Genomic DNA, 17,690 nt, shown 5'->3' on the forward strand with positions numbered 1-17,690 from the left:
ACAGATTGTTGTCTTCTTGCTATGTTTTCATGTAGTGGAAAACTCTGTGTCCTCTTCTTAGAAGGGCACTAATCCTATTCATGAGGGCCCCACCTTCATGACCTCATCACTTCTCAAAGGCTTCACCTCCTAATTCTGTCACAATGGAATTAAGGATTCAACATTTTGGACTGAAGGATTCAACCATTCAGTCCACAATGGAAAGCTATCCAGTGAAGTACATGGGACTCTGATTTCTATTTTTCTTTACTCCAATCCTTGTGATCTAACACCAAACCTATTACCTTTGTGATAGTCACTAATGCCGTTTCTATCTGCTGAATATCAAAGATAATTGCAATCATGGCAAAATAAATGTTTAATTTTGAACAGTTTTCCTCTTAGCTTTCTTTTTTCAAGACATTTGATCCTAATCATTTTTTTAGCATTTGTATGATATCTAATAACCACAAATTAATTAATAAATTGTTATTGAATCTTGACATTAAATGAAAAACTTTCTCAAAATAAATTTAGTGGAACTGGCAAATGAATATATGAGCCAAGGCATAGCAAATAAACATTTCTCTTTGAGGATTCTTGTTCAAAACAGAATTAGCATTGGCTTTTTCAGTTCCCACAGCCTGCAGAGATAATCCTAAAGCATAAAAATTCTGGAGCAGTTCATGGCTTTAAAATGGCAACAAAGCCAAAATTGGTTAGTTTTTATCAAACGAAAAAAAAATGGAAAGGTTTTCATCACAAGCTCTTTTCCTAATAACAGCCCACTTTTTCATTTTCGAAAGCCTGCCTGTGAACTGTTAATGACAGAATAATCAGTGGACATATTCCTGTGACTTCAGCTGTTATAAAATGCAACTTGACATTGAAAAGGAACATAAGTATCACTCCCAAGAATGTTTGCTTTCTGTTTTGTAAAAATACAATCTTTCTTTGTGAAACACAATTGTTACTATGTACACAGAGCATATAAACAAGGGAAGATATTAAAAACACAGAAACAAAGCACCAGTGTTTTACAAATGGCTTGCTGATATAATCACCATTCTGTCACACTACTTGCACTAATCTAAGCATTTTTTCTTAGTGGACATTTTACTCATATCTGCAAAAGACTAGCAGTAACATAGCACCTACTCTATCACTCCGAGTCCAGTAAGGAAGTAGAATCCACATGGGGCATTTCAAGCAGAGGGGACTATTTACAAAATGTTTAGAGCCTGAAAGATCAAACAGCAGAATGTGAAATAACCCAGCTATTAACACGTGCAGGAAGCAGTTACTATCCCCAGGGCCAGAGAAACAAAAGGGAAGAGGAAGTTGTAGAACCCATGGGCCTACTTGCACTTCTGAGGTGTCTCAGGAGGTCCTGGAAACACAGGAGGGCATACCCATGTTAGTTTGGGGAGCATGGATGGGTGCCAAGCAATAGGTGCTTGGACAGCTGGGATGAAGTGTGTTTTGCAGCAGTCTGGAAATGCAACCTGGCCCTATGTAGCTGGCGTTGGAACTGATGAGGAGGTGCTGCTCTGTAGGAGTTGGTGCTATCAGTGGGTCTCTGCTTACAGGTGCTGGTATAGCCAAGGGGAGTGCCACTGGACAGGGGCTGGAACCAGGGAACAGTCGCACTACGGGCACTGAAATTGCCGGAGGATGCAGGCATCCATAGCTTTATGTTGTTGTGGAAGGAGGCCCAGAAGCTGGAAAGGAGAAGTGAGTCACGCTTTCTCTCGTCTTCATTTTATCCTTCCCTTTCCAGGACCTCTCACTGGCAAGATCTAACTAAAATACGGCTGGCAATAAAAATTTGGAAAGGTAATCTGTGAGGTATCAGAAACCTACAACACATAAAAGAAGAACACAGGACAGAAATCGACGCTGAAGGCAAGGAGGTAAGTGGCTTGCACACCTACTGTCTTCAATGCCAGTTTTTCTGTAGTATTTATTTAGGATGACTATGCCTAAAGTTGCTAATGGAAATTTGATATCTGTTTTTTATCATCTTACTAAAGGAACATAATAATAAACGAATAAATAAGATAATACGATGAAGGATGAGGATATAAAACTATATGTAATATATTTAATATAACTCTAAGTTAGTGACTTTAAGTCTGTTATTAAAGAAATTCTGATTTTTCAATGTTAAGTACGTTTAGTAGATTTATGCAAGTTATAAATTAATATATTTTCTTATTTTCATGAAACCATGTTAATGCTCTACTTATACCTTTATTATTCTTTCAAATTCCAATATATGGTGTTATTGAGCAGGTAAACAATTAAGGAAAAAGAAGAAAACAATTAGGGAAAAAATATCACCCTGTGGTTAATGATAGCCTCTAATTCTTTGCTATTCTCATTGAAATTGCCCTTGAATCTAGACCAGCCATTGTGATTTGCTTAACTAATAAGATATAGGAAAACCACTGTTCACAGATTTCAAAATCTAGAACAATTGCCCTAAGATCGTCACGCTGGAGAGACCATATAAAGGAGCTCTGCTTGTCAGTCCCAGCTAAGCCCTGACTTCTAGTCATCCCCTCCCAAGTGCCAGAAATGAATGGGTAGCCATCTTGAACTTTCCAACCGCTCCATCTGGAGGCTAAGAACTACAGTCTATATTAGGCCAAGTAGAAGAATCACCCAGACAATCCCTAACTAGATCTCTCAGCCACCAAATTGTGAAATATAATACAACCATTGTTTTGAGCCACTAAGTTTTGGAGTAGTTTGCTATGTAGCAATAGATATTGAAACATGGCCTTTTTAACAAAGAAATGCACACTAAAGCAAATTATTCACATTAAATGTAACCAGATTAAGTTGTGCTACACTTGCTGAACATAATTAAATCAGAAAACACGGTACTCATGAAGATTCAGGGATGAAGTACTCATCCCGTACTGATGAAATTGAAAAGTACTACAGGATTTGAGGGAATGTCTTTGACAATGTGAATCTGACACCACGTGATCTTATGGCTCCTCACTGTGATGAGTCCCTTCAAGGTGGAAAGTTCCCTAGCAATTTATGTTTATATTTTCATATTATTTTTCTTAAGATGCCCCTGTTGCCAAGTGGTATAAACTTTAGGCCCCGCAAAATAGAATCTCTCCCCAGAAGGTATACAATAATATCATAAAACTCTTCTGGCCCTTCTCAGTAATCAGTATTTTCTCCAAGAAAATAAGAGGAAGGGGGACAGCTATGTTTACAAAACTCTTTATCAGAGCATCATATATAATAGAAAAATAAACTGAAAATAACCTAAATGTTTGGTAATGGATGAATAATTAAATAAATTATAAGCTATCAACTTAGGGCATGATGTCATCTTTATAAAAAATGGTTACGAAGTTTCTAACAACATGAGAAATTGTTTATAATATGACTAAGTGCAAAAGCTAATCTTGAAAGTTTATATAAACTGTGATTACAAGTATAAAAATGTATATATTACAGATAAAACTTGGAAGGAAATTTGAAGAAGTGAAAACAATTATGTTGAGGTGATGGTCATGAGACACAACTTTGCTCTTAGTGTTTGTTTTTCAATTCTCATTTCTCATCTAAGTTGCATCCTGTTATAGACAATGGGAAGTAATGCAAGCTTTTTCAGAATTCAGCTTCTACGATCTTATAAGAGACACCCTGTCAAAGCTGTAGCTAAACTAAGGGAATGACTGCAATGCCCAAAGCTCAGGAAGGCAGGCCTGGTTGTAGAGGGCCATGTCCCACTTCGTAAAATGTGGAAAAATAAACATGTCATTAGGAAGGTAAACTCAGACTCTTGGGGAAGTTTGGCCTCTTTCTATTCCTTCTTTTTTTTTTTTTTTTTTTTTGGTCTCATGAATGGCAAAGTAAAACCCTTAGGAGCCAGAAAGCAAACAGCTGACATCACTGTTCTCCAACCCCGGCTCTGCCATCTTTATTCCCCCGCCCCCACACACACCTTTAAGAAGACATGTTTAAAGAAAACATTTGCTGTTTTAATAATTTTGTGGATATGCTAGAAAGGTAGAGCAGAAATAGCAAGATCTGGAATTTAGGTAAGGTTTGTGGCCAGCGGTTCTCTGATCTGCGGTGACTCCTCACTTGCTGGGAGCCTCCATGTCTCCATCTGTAAAATGAGGGGTTTTCCACCACAGAACTACCCACATCCTATCTTGTCACCGTTATCTGACTCAGTTGTCAAATACGATGGAGTCCATTTGAAAGGCAGATAATTTGGGAAGCCATGCTGCTCTGAGGGGTTTTTGCCGCTTTTTTTATATCCTAATTTTAGATTATAGAATCTTGGATAATAAAATTTTAAGCAATAAAAAGAAAAGAATTAAAAGGAAAGCCAGGTTCTGACACAGAGATCAGTGATGTCAGAAGGCAGGGAGCCCAGCTTGTCTTCTCCACTCCAAACGTAGAAAACATGACCACAAAAGAGTACTCCCCTGATGTGTTTGTTCTTTCTAGTTTTCATCAGAAAGAAACACACGAAGAGGCATTTTAATCTGCCCTCATGGCAGATGTGTGAAGAGCCTCACTTAAGGAGGCTTCGCTCCTTTCATGGTACCCTTAAAAGCTTACAGCTGATTCACTCAGCTGCTGGCTCAGCCTCAACCTCTTGGCCCATCCATTAGAGATCCAGTGAAAAGCTATTAAGCAAATCCACGTCAGGAATTTTACATTCATGCAAAACATCATTTTGCTGTCTTCTTGCAACAATAAGGAAAGGCTGTCTTTCAACTATGTCTTGGTAATGAGAATTTAAAATTGCCTACCATGTAGTTTCCATTAAAAGCCATCTCAATACTAAAAGAGGATATGATAGCCTTTCACAACTCACAGTTCTCCTAGTTTTATGCCTAAATCAATTGCAATCAAAAGGCAGTTTTAAAAATAGAGCATGTTACTTCAGCCTCCTAACAAAATTGCCTTTATAGAGTGATGGCTTAACACTACTTCCTTGAATTTTTTCTCGTAATAAAGATGAGAAGTGGAATTTGCCTATATTTTTAGTAAACCTCTAATCAGAAAAAGCTTGCCCATTATGTCACACATTTTCCTTCATATAAAGCCACATATAAGATATTATTCTCAAAGTCTGGGGATAGGAAAATTTTTTTCCTCCTAATCTTAACGCTTTCTCTTATTAAAAAAAACAAGTATCCCCTGTGCTTTAAGTTTTACCTTGATTATCAGGGAAACTTGGTCTGGGTTTTCTGTGCAGTAAGTTCTCACATCTCTGATTTTTCTTGTTTGTTTGTTTAATATAATTATGCTCCTCTTCCAACCCACCGTACCTTGCTATTATTGCATGAAGTTGTTAACTTTAAAAACTACAGGATTTATGAGTTTAGAAAGGAGACTTTATTTCTCATAAAAGATTATAGCCTTCAAGGTGGCCATTCCACAGGCTGAAAAGCATAGCATCCGACAAAGACCAGAGACAGCTACTTCAAAGGAGGAGGGTTTAGACAGGAATTTAAGTTGAATAAATTAAAGTAACATATGTATTCAACAGTCTATAGGAGGAGCTGTTAATATTCATGAAGGGGGTCCTGACACATGCGTATTGAGCAAATATTCGTATATATGACCCATGTTTACCTTGGGGTAAAGATAACATTTAAATGTACTACAATTAGGCCCTATACATCAAAAGGTCTTTTTAGGACACAAAGGCACACAAGTGTGCAATCTATGGTTGGTTTTTTCATCAGGAGAATGTTATTGAAATCAAAGCTGTAGTTATGGCTTGTGGAACAGGGGATCAGTTAGCTTCTGTGAGCTGGATGTGTTGTCATTATTTTAATACTGCTCATCTTGAGGCCAATGCTTCTTCAGCTGCTAGAAAAAAAGAAAAACCTTGTTGCAGCTAGAACATAGTTTATTCCTGAAGTGTAGGGGTGTGTGACTTAACCTTGCCTGGCATGGCCTTAGGTCCTGCTTATAATTAGGTTGTCTTATTGCCATGAAGAGTCCATTCTGTCAGTCTTGTGATCTCTATTTTAACATTAATACTGGTCAGTTGTCGTGTCTAAACTGCAAAGGGATGGGGTGTAACAAAGCGTGTCTGACCTCCTGTCTCATCATGGTTGGGAACTCAGTTTTCAAGACTTCTCTGGGGTCCCTTTGGCCAAATGAGGGTTTGTTCAATCTGTGGGAGGTTTAGGATTTTATCTTTAGTTTCCAAGGCTTAGCTTTTATTGGTAATAATTTTCAGGGTTTTTTTTAAATTTATTTTATTTTTTTTTTTGAGATGGATTCTCGCTGTCTCCCAGGCTGGAGTGCAGTGGCGCGATCTCGGCTCACTGCAAGCTCCGCCTCCCGGGTTCACGCCGTTCTCCTGCCTCAGCCTCCCGAGTAGCTGGGACTACAGGCGCCCGCCACCACGCCCGGCTAATTTTTTGTATTTTAGTAGAGACGGGGTTTCACCATGTTAGCCAGGATGGTCTCAATCTCCTGACCTCGTGATCCGCCCACCTCGGCCTCCCAAAGTGCTGGGATTACAGGCGTGAGTCACTGCGCCCAGCCAACTTTCAGTTTTATTGACTATATATTTTTGTAATTAGGTACATCCAGTCACACTGGAGAAAGATAGTGTATAAATTTATAACAATGGGCCGGGTGCGGCCGGCCCATTTTATATATATATATAAAACAATGTATATATGTGTATGCATACATGTGTGTATGTGCTCTATGTAATATATATTATCATTAATTGTCATAGAAAAACATCTTTAGAATTAAAAAGAGCTTAGCGATCATTTAAATTGTTCCAAACATATATCTAACATGCATGGAGAACCGGTTTTCTCAAATGAAATATGGCCCAAAACTTAAAAAAATAAGGTTGAAAAATAAATAAAGCAAAGTTCCTTTGGCTGAAAGGTAAAAGGCTCAAAGCCCACAAACTTCACCTCGCAGCCACTCACTTTCACTGCAACAGAGCATTCTCAAGTCACCCCACAAAACCCCTAATTTTCTTTGGTACACATTTGACTACTACCAGTCAATTTTAGTCATTATCTTTTGTAAGTTTGAAAAATGACATACGATGAAGTTGCAAATTATCTATAAACATTTACCTAGTGAGTGACCAGGTCACCCCACCAGAACTCAAATTCCCTGATTTCTAGAAGTTTATTTTTGTCCAAATAGAAAGGTCCATCCCAATGTTGGCTGAAAATTAAAATTCTGGTCTTTGAAAAGAGTTGGGCTATTTGGAATTTCTGACAAAAACTAAAGAGAGTCTAAGATTTTCCTGAACTCCACAAGTCAGTTAATATTTTCTCTCAGGCCCAGCACTGCCATTTTCCCTCCTCCCAGGCCTATGTGCAGCAAAGGCCAGCCCTCCCTTCTTTTCAGATTTCCTTTCAACTGCTGCTGTGTTTGCCTATTCCCTTGGAATCTCTATTGGATACCAATTTCTTGACCCCTCCTGGGTAAAGAATCACATGGCTTTGTGTTTTTTGTATGTTAAATAAACTTAGCCAAGATAACAATTTTGTGGAATCTTAGTGACTATTTGTTTTTCTTTCTCGAGCATTTTTACATGTTGTCCTGGCTTTAGCTTTTAACATTATGGATATCAAGATCTCCTGTCTATTTAGTAAAGCCTGAACATGTTCTCGTACGCCTACTCACAATAAACTTGGACTGAATTTACCTGAGAGTGTGGCTTATTTTGCAAATACCTCCAGACAAAAACTAACTAAAATATACTTGCATGATGAACAAAGATTTCAGACAAACTCTGGATAGATCACGGAAAGTTTAAGAAGCCCTATTTGAGCTTCAAATTTCAAAGTCATGATTTATAAACTCAATTTCAGGTGAAACAGAAAAGTTTCAATCACGTATTTATCATGACTTAGTATCATGGCTTTTAGGAGAAATGTTTCCAAATCTACCATGTATTGTTTTTATTTTTATTTTTATATTATACAGGCTTACATTGTTCACTAGAAAATAGGCTACTTCATTTATAGAAATATTTTATGTAATAAAAACCATTTCAACATGAACAATTTCAATGATCGTAAGGGGAAAATACCACCCTCTGGTGGTGAAACCCTTAAACAGCAAAGGCCTGGGGGCAGAATGCCTCCAGTTACCACAGTGGCTAATCCAGGTGTAAAGGGAATGACAGGAGGGTCTGATGTCTGGGTATTGGCAAGAAATCTCAAGAAGACCATATCATCTGGAGATCCCTGAGGGCATGTGATATGTGGGTATGGAGGAGAGTAGTGGAAAGAGAAGCAAACCATTACCAAAGAGATATTGATCAAAGCAATGTTTTATCCCCTTTCATGGGAGCTGGGAAAACCAGGCACTAAACTGGTGCCTAAGTAAAGTCCCAGGGGCTTTTCTGAACCAGAATTAGGCATCAGATCCACAGACAGCATGGGAGATCATAGAGGGATAAAGAGCCAAGCATATCATGCTAGTTCAGGATATAAACAATGAACAGAACAGGACTGCCAAAAACTAGAGTTTAATGGATGTTGGTCTCCTAGTGGGCAAGAGAAGATGAAAGGGGATCAATTGGCCAATGTAAACATTTAAGGCTTACCAGACAAGTAAACATTTTGTCCAGGCTCCACCCTTTGATTATTCAATTGTATCTTGATAAGCTCCTGGTCTGCCCCTGGTCCAAGCCTCCATTCTGGAGCTCTCCTTTTAGATCTCAACCTCGCCTATAATTTCTTCTGTCGCTTTCTAACAAGGCAAGATTTTTACAGGGTTATCAATTTATAAGCCAAAATTACTTGTATATTATCTAATTAATTCAATCTAAAGAATAAATCCCATGCACCACAAGGAGACTTGATGTAGAACAATTCCTTCAAATCAGAGACAGAATAGGACTAAAAAATAATAATAGTAACTTCAATTGGCAAAACAATGAAGACTCAATGAAAAAGAGAGATCCACCAAGGATGCCTAACAAATCTTTTATCCACAGAAGAGTGGTGCTGAGACTGTGCAGAGAGAAAGGCTTGTCTAAGTTAATGTTACAAAATACTTCTCAAAATGTAAAGGTCTATGTAAATATAATATTTTATGCGAGTGTATTATTCAGCTGCCAGTATGTAAGGAGAATGGCAATAATAGTAATTTGAATTTATAGAGGGCCTATCATCTTAGACACTTGTGCTTTTGAAAGCCAGCTTATTAATCCTCAGGACTATCTCAGGAGAAAAGTAGCCAATGTTATTAGCTCCATTTGCAGATAAGAAATTGAGACAGACACAGATTATGTGGTTCATACAAGGCTTGCACAAGAAATCTGTGAGGAGAAGGAAAAATTATTAGCTACTAAGGTAGAAATGTGATCCACAGATAAAGAGTTGGCAAGGTTTGATCTTCTCCTGTTCATACTCATGGAAAAAGTAAGCATTGTCCTAGCCAAAGCTATCTAAAGCAATATTATGTATATTACATGGAGAAGGGACCTGGTGTGTGTGATAGTACTGGAGGCTTCAGTTCAACCCAGAAGAAAGCAGCGAAGCACTCAGCTTGCCTTGATTGGCAGAATGGATGCCTTGGCAACCACTTGGCCTGAAACCAACCTGCCCTCTCCAACACCGCTATCCTCCACTCACACCCTTCTCACATAATCATCAGGAAGGCATGCTCTGAAATAAGGATGAAATGACAGAATAAGTAAGTCTTCAAATGAAACGGGAAGCACACAGAGAGAGCAGAGCACTTATTAACATGAAATTAGAAACCAAAGTGAATGAAGAGGAACTCACAGAGGTGAGTCAAAGAGTACAGAGTCATTCAAAAATGTTGATGAAGAATTCACTTTAAATCTTTACCTTTTTCTTGTTCTTAAAGTTAAGAAAAACTTATTTTTAAAGTAAAAATAGATATCTTAAAAATAAATTTAAACAATAAAATTAAATGTTCTATAAAATGAATCAATCAGAAAGTAGTGAGTTATACATGCTTTTATAAAGGAAAACGACCTTGCAAACCAAGTTTTAAGGCTCAAATGAATTAGCCAAATCCTATACAATTATTAACAAGATAGAGAATAAAGATAAACAAGTGGCTATACCATTATGTGTGTGTGTGTGTGTACATATGTATGTATATATACATACATATATATGTATTTCCTTTTACAAATGAAGATAAATAAAATTCATAATAAAATATTTATTCACAATAAACACCTAGGAGTGTGTGGGAATAACAGTTTTATTGGGGAAAGGAAATACAGGGGCTAATTGAAAAAACACGAAGAATCTTTTAAAAGATTACTAGATTACTAGATTTAAAAGATTAGTAGATTTAAAAGCTTTAAAAGATTACTAGATTACTAGAAATGGACAGTTATAGATAAAGAGATAACAGTTATATCCCTCATTAACAAACACTATTAAGTTATACTTCAAAATACTGATAAATACCAAAGAAAACACACGATGACTTCCAAGGAAAAAAGAGGTTACTGGGAGACCTTTGATATCAGTATTTCCTACCAATTTACTGGTCATAACGACAAATCCTGGAAGAGAAAGTAAATTGTTGTCAAAATTTAACAGGCAAGAGTGCGTAGGTTAATTACAGGAAATTTTTAGTTTAGGAAACTGCCAAACTCAGCACAAGACATGAGAGACGGAGTGATGTAATTACCTAAGAAGGGGGATGAAGTAATGCACTCGACCATCAGCACCTGATTTCTTTTTTGCTGGAGCCAGAAGAAATCTTTTCACTGATGCACAGTCAGATACCTGAGATATCCCCTACAACCCCAGCTAGAAACATGGGTGCTATCTAATCCTGGAAGTTTCTAAGAGCCATTCAATATTTTCATGCCTATTCTCTGCTTCCAGGCAGGGTGGATATCCAGTAAGAATACCTGAGTACCATATACTGGCCAGCATACATTCTGACAGGTCAAGTGTCCATGCCATACTCATTGCTGCATAATTTTAATATCATTTTGCATTCAGAAAAGTATCAACCTAAGCCTACCAAGGAAGTGTTCCTCTCCCTATTAAAAACTTCCAAGATGACTAGGTGTTATTTGGTGGGATGGATTTCTATTATTATGTTTTTTAATTTTAAAAAATATTCTAAAGGGAGAGAAGTGGTACTATGTCATCTGAATTGGTGAATCAAATTTAAGTGAATCTCACTGGTGAATGAGAGCTGGTCACACTCAAAAGAAGGATGTGACACAGTCTGAGGTTTTAACTAAAGAGAGGGAAGAAAGAAGTAGCAGGATCATGCAATACAAGAGGCCAAGAGGGGCTCTCAGCCTGTCCCCCCATGGACTAATTACGTAGAATTTATGAAATGGGTTCTGAAGGTTGAGCTATCTGGGTTCAAATGCAAGCTCCACAGTGAAATTTGTAGGGAGAAGTAGGATGAAGTGCTTCAAGTAAAAGGAAAATGATCCACAATGGTGTAAAAACAAGAGTGAGCAGAACTCGTTCAGAAAGCAGCAAGCACTTCAGTAAGGCTGAGGCATAGCAGTGGGATAAGGGCAGAGGCAAGGACCGGGGAGGGGCAAGAGGGAAGGATGCAGAGAAAGGCAGAGGCTGGTCATGACATACTTATCACACAGACTGAGGAACTTGAACTTTAGCCTAAAGAAGACGCAAAGGAGTTTAAGTTCAGTCAATGACATGATCTCATCTGTGATTTAAATTTTAGGAAGGTGGAAAGCAAAAGTTGAAGCAGAACTAGAGACAAAGAGCAAGGGCAGTGGCCTGAACTAGGAAAGTGGTTGTAAGAATGGAGAGAAGTGGACAGAGTTCACCTTGTCCCTTGTTTTCGACTCCTAAACTCCAAGGATTATAAATTACCCTTTTGAGGTTTTGCACTTAAGACCACCTTAGATTCCATTTTTGAGATTCTGTCTCCAAGGATGCAAAACGTGAACCTTAACCTCTGTACCAGTTGGACCCATGTCTTCCTGTAGAGGAAATGAGTTTCAAACCTCACTTACTGGTAATTATTCTTCGTGTTTTTTCAATTGGCCCCTGTATTTCCTTTCCCCAATAAAACTGTTATTCCCACACACTCCTAGGTGTTTAGTGTGAATAAAGATTTTATTATGAATTTTATTTATCTTCATTTGTAAAAGCTATCTGGGTTCAAATGCCAGCAGAAAATGAGTCTGGTCTCAAAACCATGTCCGCACATCCAAGCCAGTGAATAGTTTCTTCGACAATCATACCAAAGTGAAAGGATAATGTAGACAAGTGCAGTTACTTAGCAATTCATTAATGCTATCTAAAACTTCTTCCATTTGTTCACAGTCTTTTGGTAAAATCAACTTCTTTAAGTTAATTTTATGGACTGTAAAATGGGAAGTATTAGAAACAGATACAAGATTGTGTTTTCCATCAAAGCTATGACATAGAGATGGGCTTAGTTTCCTTCTTTTAGAAATTTCTAGATTCCAGAATACGCCTCTTTGTATTTCGGACATAGAGCAAAGTGGTTGATACATTTCATACTTGCCTTGATAATCAATCAATGTGTTTTAGAGGAAAGAAAATGGGACCCGGAACCAAAAAACCTGATCGAGCTTCTAAAACTCTCCAATCTTCAATTTTACATCTATTAAGTAGTAATAATAATAATTGTTATTCCCTTTCCACTATGTTTTATGAGAATTAAATGATTTACTATCTGTGATGAGAACCAAAAACTTTTTGATTTTGGAAATGTGCTATATCTCTCCTATCCAATCAGGTAGATAATAGCTACATTCATGCAGCTGTTGAGCATACTTCATGTGGCTGTTGAACACTTGAAATCGAGCTAGTTTTATTGAGAAATTGAATTGTTAATTTTCATCAATTTAAAGGGCACATGTGGCTAATGCTTACCTTTTTGGAAAGTGTAGCGCTAGAGTACTGATTCAGTTTCAGTTATTCCTAGTCTAAATTCATTAATTCTAACTTTGTTCTGGAAATCCATAGATTGTATGTTGTCTTTGTTTAAAAATGAATGTTCTCTTTATATGTGAGCAAAGATAAGTATGTAACCTTCTTAAAAGCAATTGGTAAGATGAAACAAAGTACAATTGTATTTTTGTCCACCGCTGTGCATTTAAAAAATTTATTCATTGGGGGAAATTTTTTCTAATACCACTGATGAAATTTCCCCAGTTGGTCCCATATATCTCCTGGTCACTCTTAGATTAAAAATAAAAAAAGTCCTGGGTTATTTTAAGTTTCAAAATGCAGTATTATTTGTAAATTTTCATCAGCACCAATCTCCTAGGGCAAGACTGATCCTCCCCTCCCCACACCATATGGGTCTACAGCCTTTGGGGAAGAGGGATACAAGTGCGTATCTCCTCTTTTTCTACCTCACCTCTTCCATCGCCCAACTAACTAGCTAGCTGCTGCTACTGAGGGCTCCGAAGTTGGAAGCTTTGACCCTCCTTTCGAGAACCAGCAAATATTTATTGCTGCTGCTGCTGCTGCTGCTGATGGTGTGTGCGTGCATACATGCACTTTGGAAGATCCTGAGAAGCTTTCAACGGCTATACCTATGAAGTGAATGATGCATCCGATTTTTAAGTCAGCTAAAGCCACCCTGAGCTCTGGTTTCCAGGCAGGCAAACACACCAAGCTTTCCTGGAATGTGCAATGAGGTGAAACAATAACATCCTTCATCTCCTCACCTACCCCTCTGGATTGGGATAGTCCTTCAAAAATCATTCTCACAAAATCCTCTCAGTGTTCATTCCCTCTTTATTTTTTATTGCAACTTGGAAGTCCGCGAGGAGCTCAAGATTTGTGAAAATATTGCCAATTGGGATTTTTGCCAGATACCTCTTTCTGGTATCTGAAATCAATCGTCTTGGAATCCTAATTAATTTTTTCAATTTAACAACCTGTTTCTATGCAAAAATGATCAATGTGGCTCTGGTAATAATAGCTAACGGCTGGAAAATTACATAATCATAATGGAAAGAGCAGTACCTTCATAAGCAATGTGGGCTCAACACTAAAATATATTAAGTAAAAAAAAGGAAGCCAGATATGTTTCCATTTGCATTTTAAAATAGAAGTTATATGTATGTACATGCTTTTATATTATTTTGATTTTTAATTATACAGAAGAATTGCTTTAGGTTTCTCCTTATTATCTTTATAAATACTATATTTCGATACATATTGAAGCCTGAATTTATTGCTCAATTTATTGCTCAATTCTTTTTGTTTGTTTGTTTTTTTGAGATGGAGTCTTGCTCTGTTGCACAGGCTGGAGTGTGGTGGCGTGATCTCGGCTCACTGCAAACTCCGCCTCCCGGGTTCATGCCATTCTCCTGCCTCAGCCTCCAGAGCAGCTGGGACAACAGGCGCCCACCACCACGCCCGGCTAATTTTTTGTATGGGGTTTCACCGTGTTAGCCAGGATGGTCTCGATCTCCTGACCTCATGATCCACCCGCCTAGGCCTCTCAAACTGCTGGATTATACGCATGAGCCACTGCGCCCGGCCTGCTCAATTCTTTAGGATGTGATCTTCGAGTCTTTCTATTTGGCATATCTCAAACATTTTTTTTCAGCCTGAACATCCTGAGACATTGTGTCTCAATCCGAGTCCAAGTGAAAAGCACTTCCCACATAATTGATCAACTTGTTTATAAGATCAACCTGGAAAACTGAATGAAACACCAATGATAGAAAAAGTGAGTTTATATTTTTTGGTTAGGTGAGCTGTAACAAAGACACTTTTCACAGGCGACTACAGAAAAATAGGTTGAATTACAGGCATAACATAAAAATTGCATTCACACTGTAAGTTTGTAAGCTACATGAAAATAAGGAGGAATTAACCACCACATCTTAAAGATGATACTTTATACTTGATATTCTAAAAGAAGTAATACTTGTACTGCTTTTTCAGTTTATTAAAATTATCCAAAATGAGGATGACCCAGTGAGCAGAGATTGTACATTTTTCAACTAGGAAAGGATAAAGAGCCTCTCCTAGCACACTAGTTTAAGGATCTATAATTAAATTTAGATCTATAATTAAATTTAGATACCATGGTTATCAATGAGCAAGTTTCAGTAAATTTTTTAAAGTTTGATATATGAATTCATACTTTATCGGATATAAATACAATTTATTTTTTTTAGAATGGAAAAAAACATGAAGAGAAAGTCTCATAAAGTTTTACCTCTGATGGATTTTCATGATGTCAAAACAGATTAGTTTTTAGCAATGTGCCTTGATCATAAACTTTTTGCTGTAACTTCAGTTGGGAGGAAAGTAAGTCAAAAGCTATTGCATACAATTAAAGTTAGGTGCTTAATTTCATACCAAAAGAACATAGAAGTTGGAAAAAATAACTCAAAGATAACATATTAATAAATCACAGTATTACAGTAGATATTCTTAAAATATATTTTCCAGGACAAAGCAGGAGTTAGGAAAAGCCCAGATACTAAGGGGCTTCCTTGATCCTGCTTGATCTGTGGTGTGGTCTGATTTGGTCATGATCTCAATTTCCTAAAACCACTTCATCACCTCACCTGTAATTCAATCTATTTTTTTTTTTTTTTTTGGTAGTCGCCTGTGAAAAGAAAGTTTGTTTCTTACAGCTCACCTAGTTACCAAAAAATATAAACTCATTTGAAATAATATTCTCCTTATTTTCCTGCTATTGCTTTGATCATTCTTCCCTGTTTTCTGTGGTGGCTCCTCCTGTGATATCTGTTTATTTAAACATTTCTCAAGGGTTTTTTGTTTGTTTGTTTGTTTCTTCTCACTTTCAGTAATCTCCTTGAGTCGTTCCATCCTTTTCCATGATTTGAAATCCCTATTTTTATGGGAAAGCTCAATGATGTTTGTCCCCAACCAAGACCCCTCCCCAGAGCTGCAGAACTGTAGCATTCACTTTTCTGATGTCTCCATGTGAACACTGTTTCCATGTGAACACTGACCCTACCCTCAGGCACCTCCATATATACCTCACATCAATATATCTCTTCTTCCTTATCTCCATCAACAAAAATGTCTATTTCTTTTCCTTAGTTCTGCCTTTTGGGATAGTTTCACAATCTTCTCTGTTGTTTTAGATGAAAATCTTGAGCCCTCTTGAACTCCATCATCTTTCTCACACATTATCGTCATCTGCTTGGTAAATCCACTACCCAGGCCCCTTCTTTCTGATACCATGGTGCCTGCCTTGGGTTAGCCTTTATTATCTCCTTTCTGGGGTCCTGATCCCATCTTCACCACACTTGTCTCCCACATTATTGTCTCTTCCTTCCCTAAGTCATTCTGCCCATAGTGAGGACAGTCATCTTCCTGAATCACAGGTACATTCATGACATTCTAGTGCCTATCCCTGCCACTCTACTGAAACTGCTCTCGGCAAGACTTCCAGTGACATTCAAAGGACACCTTTCTATTTTATTTGGCATTGCTGTGACATGTGACACTGTTAGCTTTTCCCTTCTTGAGAAGTTCTCCTTCTTTGTCCTTATTCACTCTACCTTCCATTGGGATTTTCTCCTGTTTCTCTGATCTCTCCTTTTTAGTCTCCTCTATGGCTGTTTCTTTCTCTGATTAAACTTTAATGTTATTACATCAGAGAGCAGCACCCTGAGCACCCTAATCTTATGCTGCAGTTCTTAACACCCCTGGGAGAGCCATCCACAGCCATGATTATAGCTACACTGAAGGATTGCTGACTTGCACATCTATTAATCTCTAAACCATTTGGCCTCCTGACTCCAAGACCTGTTCCATTGCTTAAGGAATTTCTCCACTTGGACGGCCACAGGTATGTCAAAGTTGGCCAACCTCAACTTATCTGTTCTTCCTTCCAAACCTGTTTCTCTTGTCTTTCATGTTGAAAGGAATGAGGACATCCCCATCCACCCAGTTAGATACCTGTGTCAGAAACTGAGAGGTAATCCACAACCAGTTTTACCTCCTCCGGCCCCCCAGTCACTGTTGCCAATCCATGAACTTCTACAAAATTAGGATCTCTAAAATCTTCTGCCACGTTCCATTAGTAATTTGACTTCTTTTGTGCAGGCTTTATTATTTTCTCACCTAGATTTTTGTGATAAATCTGACCTGGTAAACTGCCTCCAATCTTTTCTATTTGCCCTTTAAATTATTTTTAGGATAATCTTTCTAAAATGCAAGTTTCATCAATTCAATCCATTGTTAACTTTTTCTTTTCTTTTTTTTTTTTGAGACAGAGTCTTGCTGTGTCACCCAGGTTGGAGTGCAGTGGCGCAGTCTCGGCTCACTGCAACCTCCGCCTCCTAGGTTCAAGCGATTCTCCTATCTCAGCCTCCCAAGTAGCTGGGATTACAGGCATGTGCCACTCCATGTCTGGTTAATTTTTGTATTTTTTTTTTTTTTTTAGTAGAGACAGAGTTTCACCATGTTGGCCAGCCTGGTCTCAAACTCCTGACCTCAGGTGATCCTCCCACTTCTGTCTCCCAAAGTGCTGGGATTACAGGCATGAGCCACTGTGCTCAGCCTATTTTTAAATATTTTAAAAGGACTTTCCTTCTCCTCTATAATATGGTCAAACGCTTTTATATGTTAGGCCCTATAATTCAAATTCTAGAAATTTATCTTTAAAATAAATCAGATATGTCCTAGGATTTTTGAACAATGTGCAACATAGCGCTATTCACCATGTTGAATTTCTAATAACAAATATTAGGG

General features: G+C 37.8%; 1 protein-coding gene and 1 long non-coding RNA gene across 10 annotated transcripts in view; one reads left to right on the forward strand and one right to left on the reverse strand.

Moving 5' to 3' along the window:
- The window catches only part of MACC1 (MET transcriptional regulator MACC1), a 78,811-nt gene that overhangs the window by 50,430 nt on the left and 10,691 nt on the right, over positions 1 to 17,690 (reverse strand). The window lies entirely within an intron of this gene.
- Positions 1,285 to 7,669, forward strand: LOC134810523 (uncharacterized). Its single transcript, XR_010158806.1, has 3 exons — positions 1,285 to 1,395; positions 1,760 to 1,892; positions 6,260 to 7,669. It is a non-coding gene; the product is annotated as an uncharacterized LOC134810523 (long non-coding RNA).

The sequence above is a fragment of the Pan troglodytes genome, chromosome 6, assembly GCF_028858775.2.
Source record: "Pan troglodytes isolate AG18354 chromosome 6, NHGRI_mPanTro3-v2.0_pri, whole genome shotgun sequence".
In the NCBI taxonomy this organism is placed as follows: domain Eukaryota; kingdom Metazoa; phylum Chordata; class Mammalia; order Primates; family Hominidae; genus Pan; species Pan troglodytes.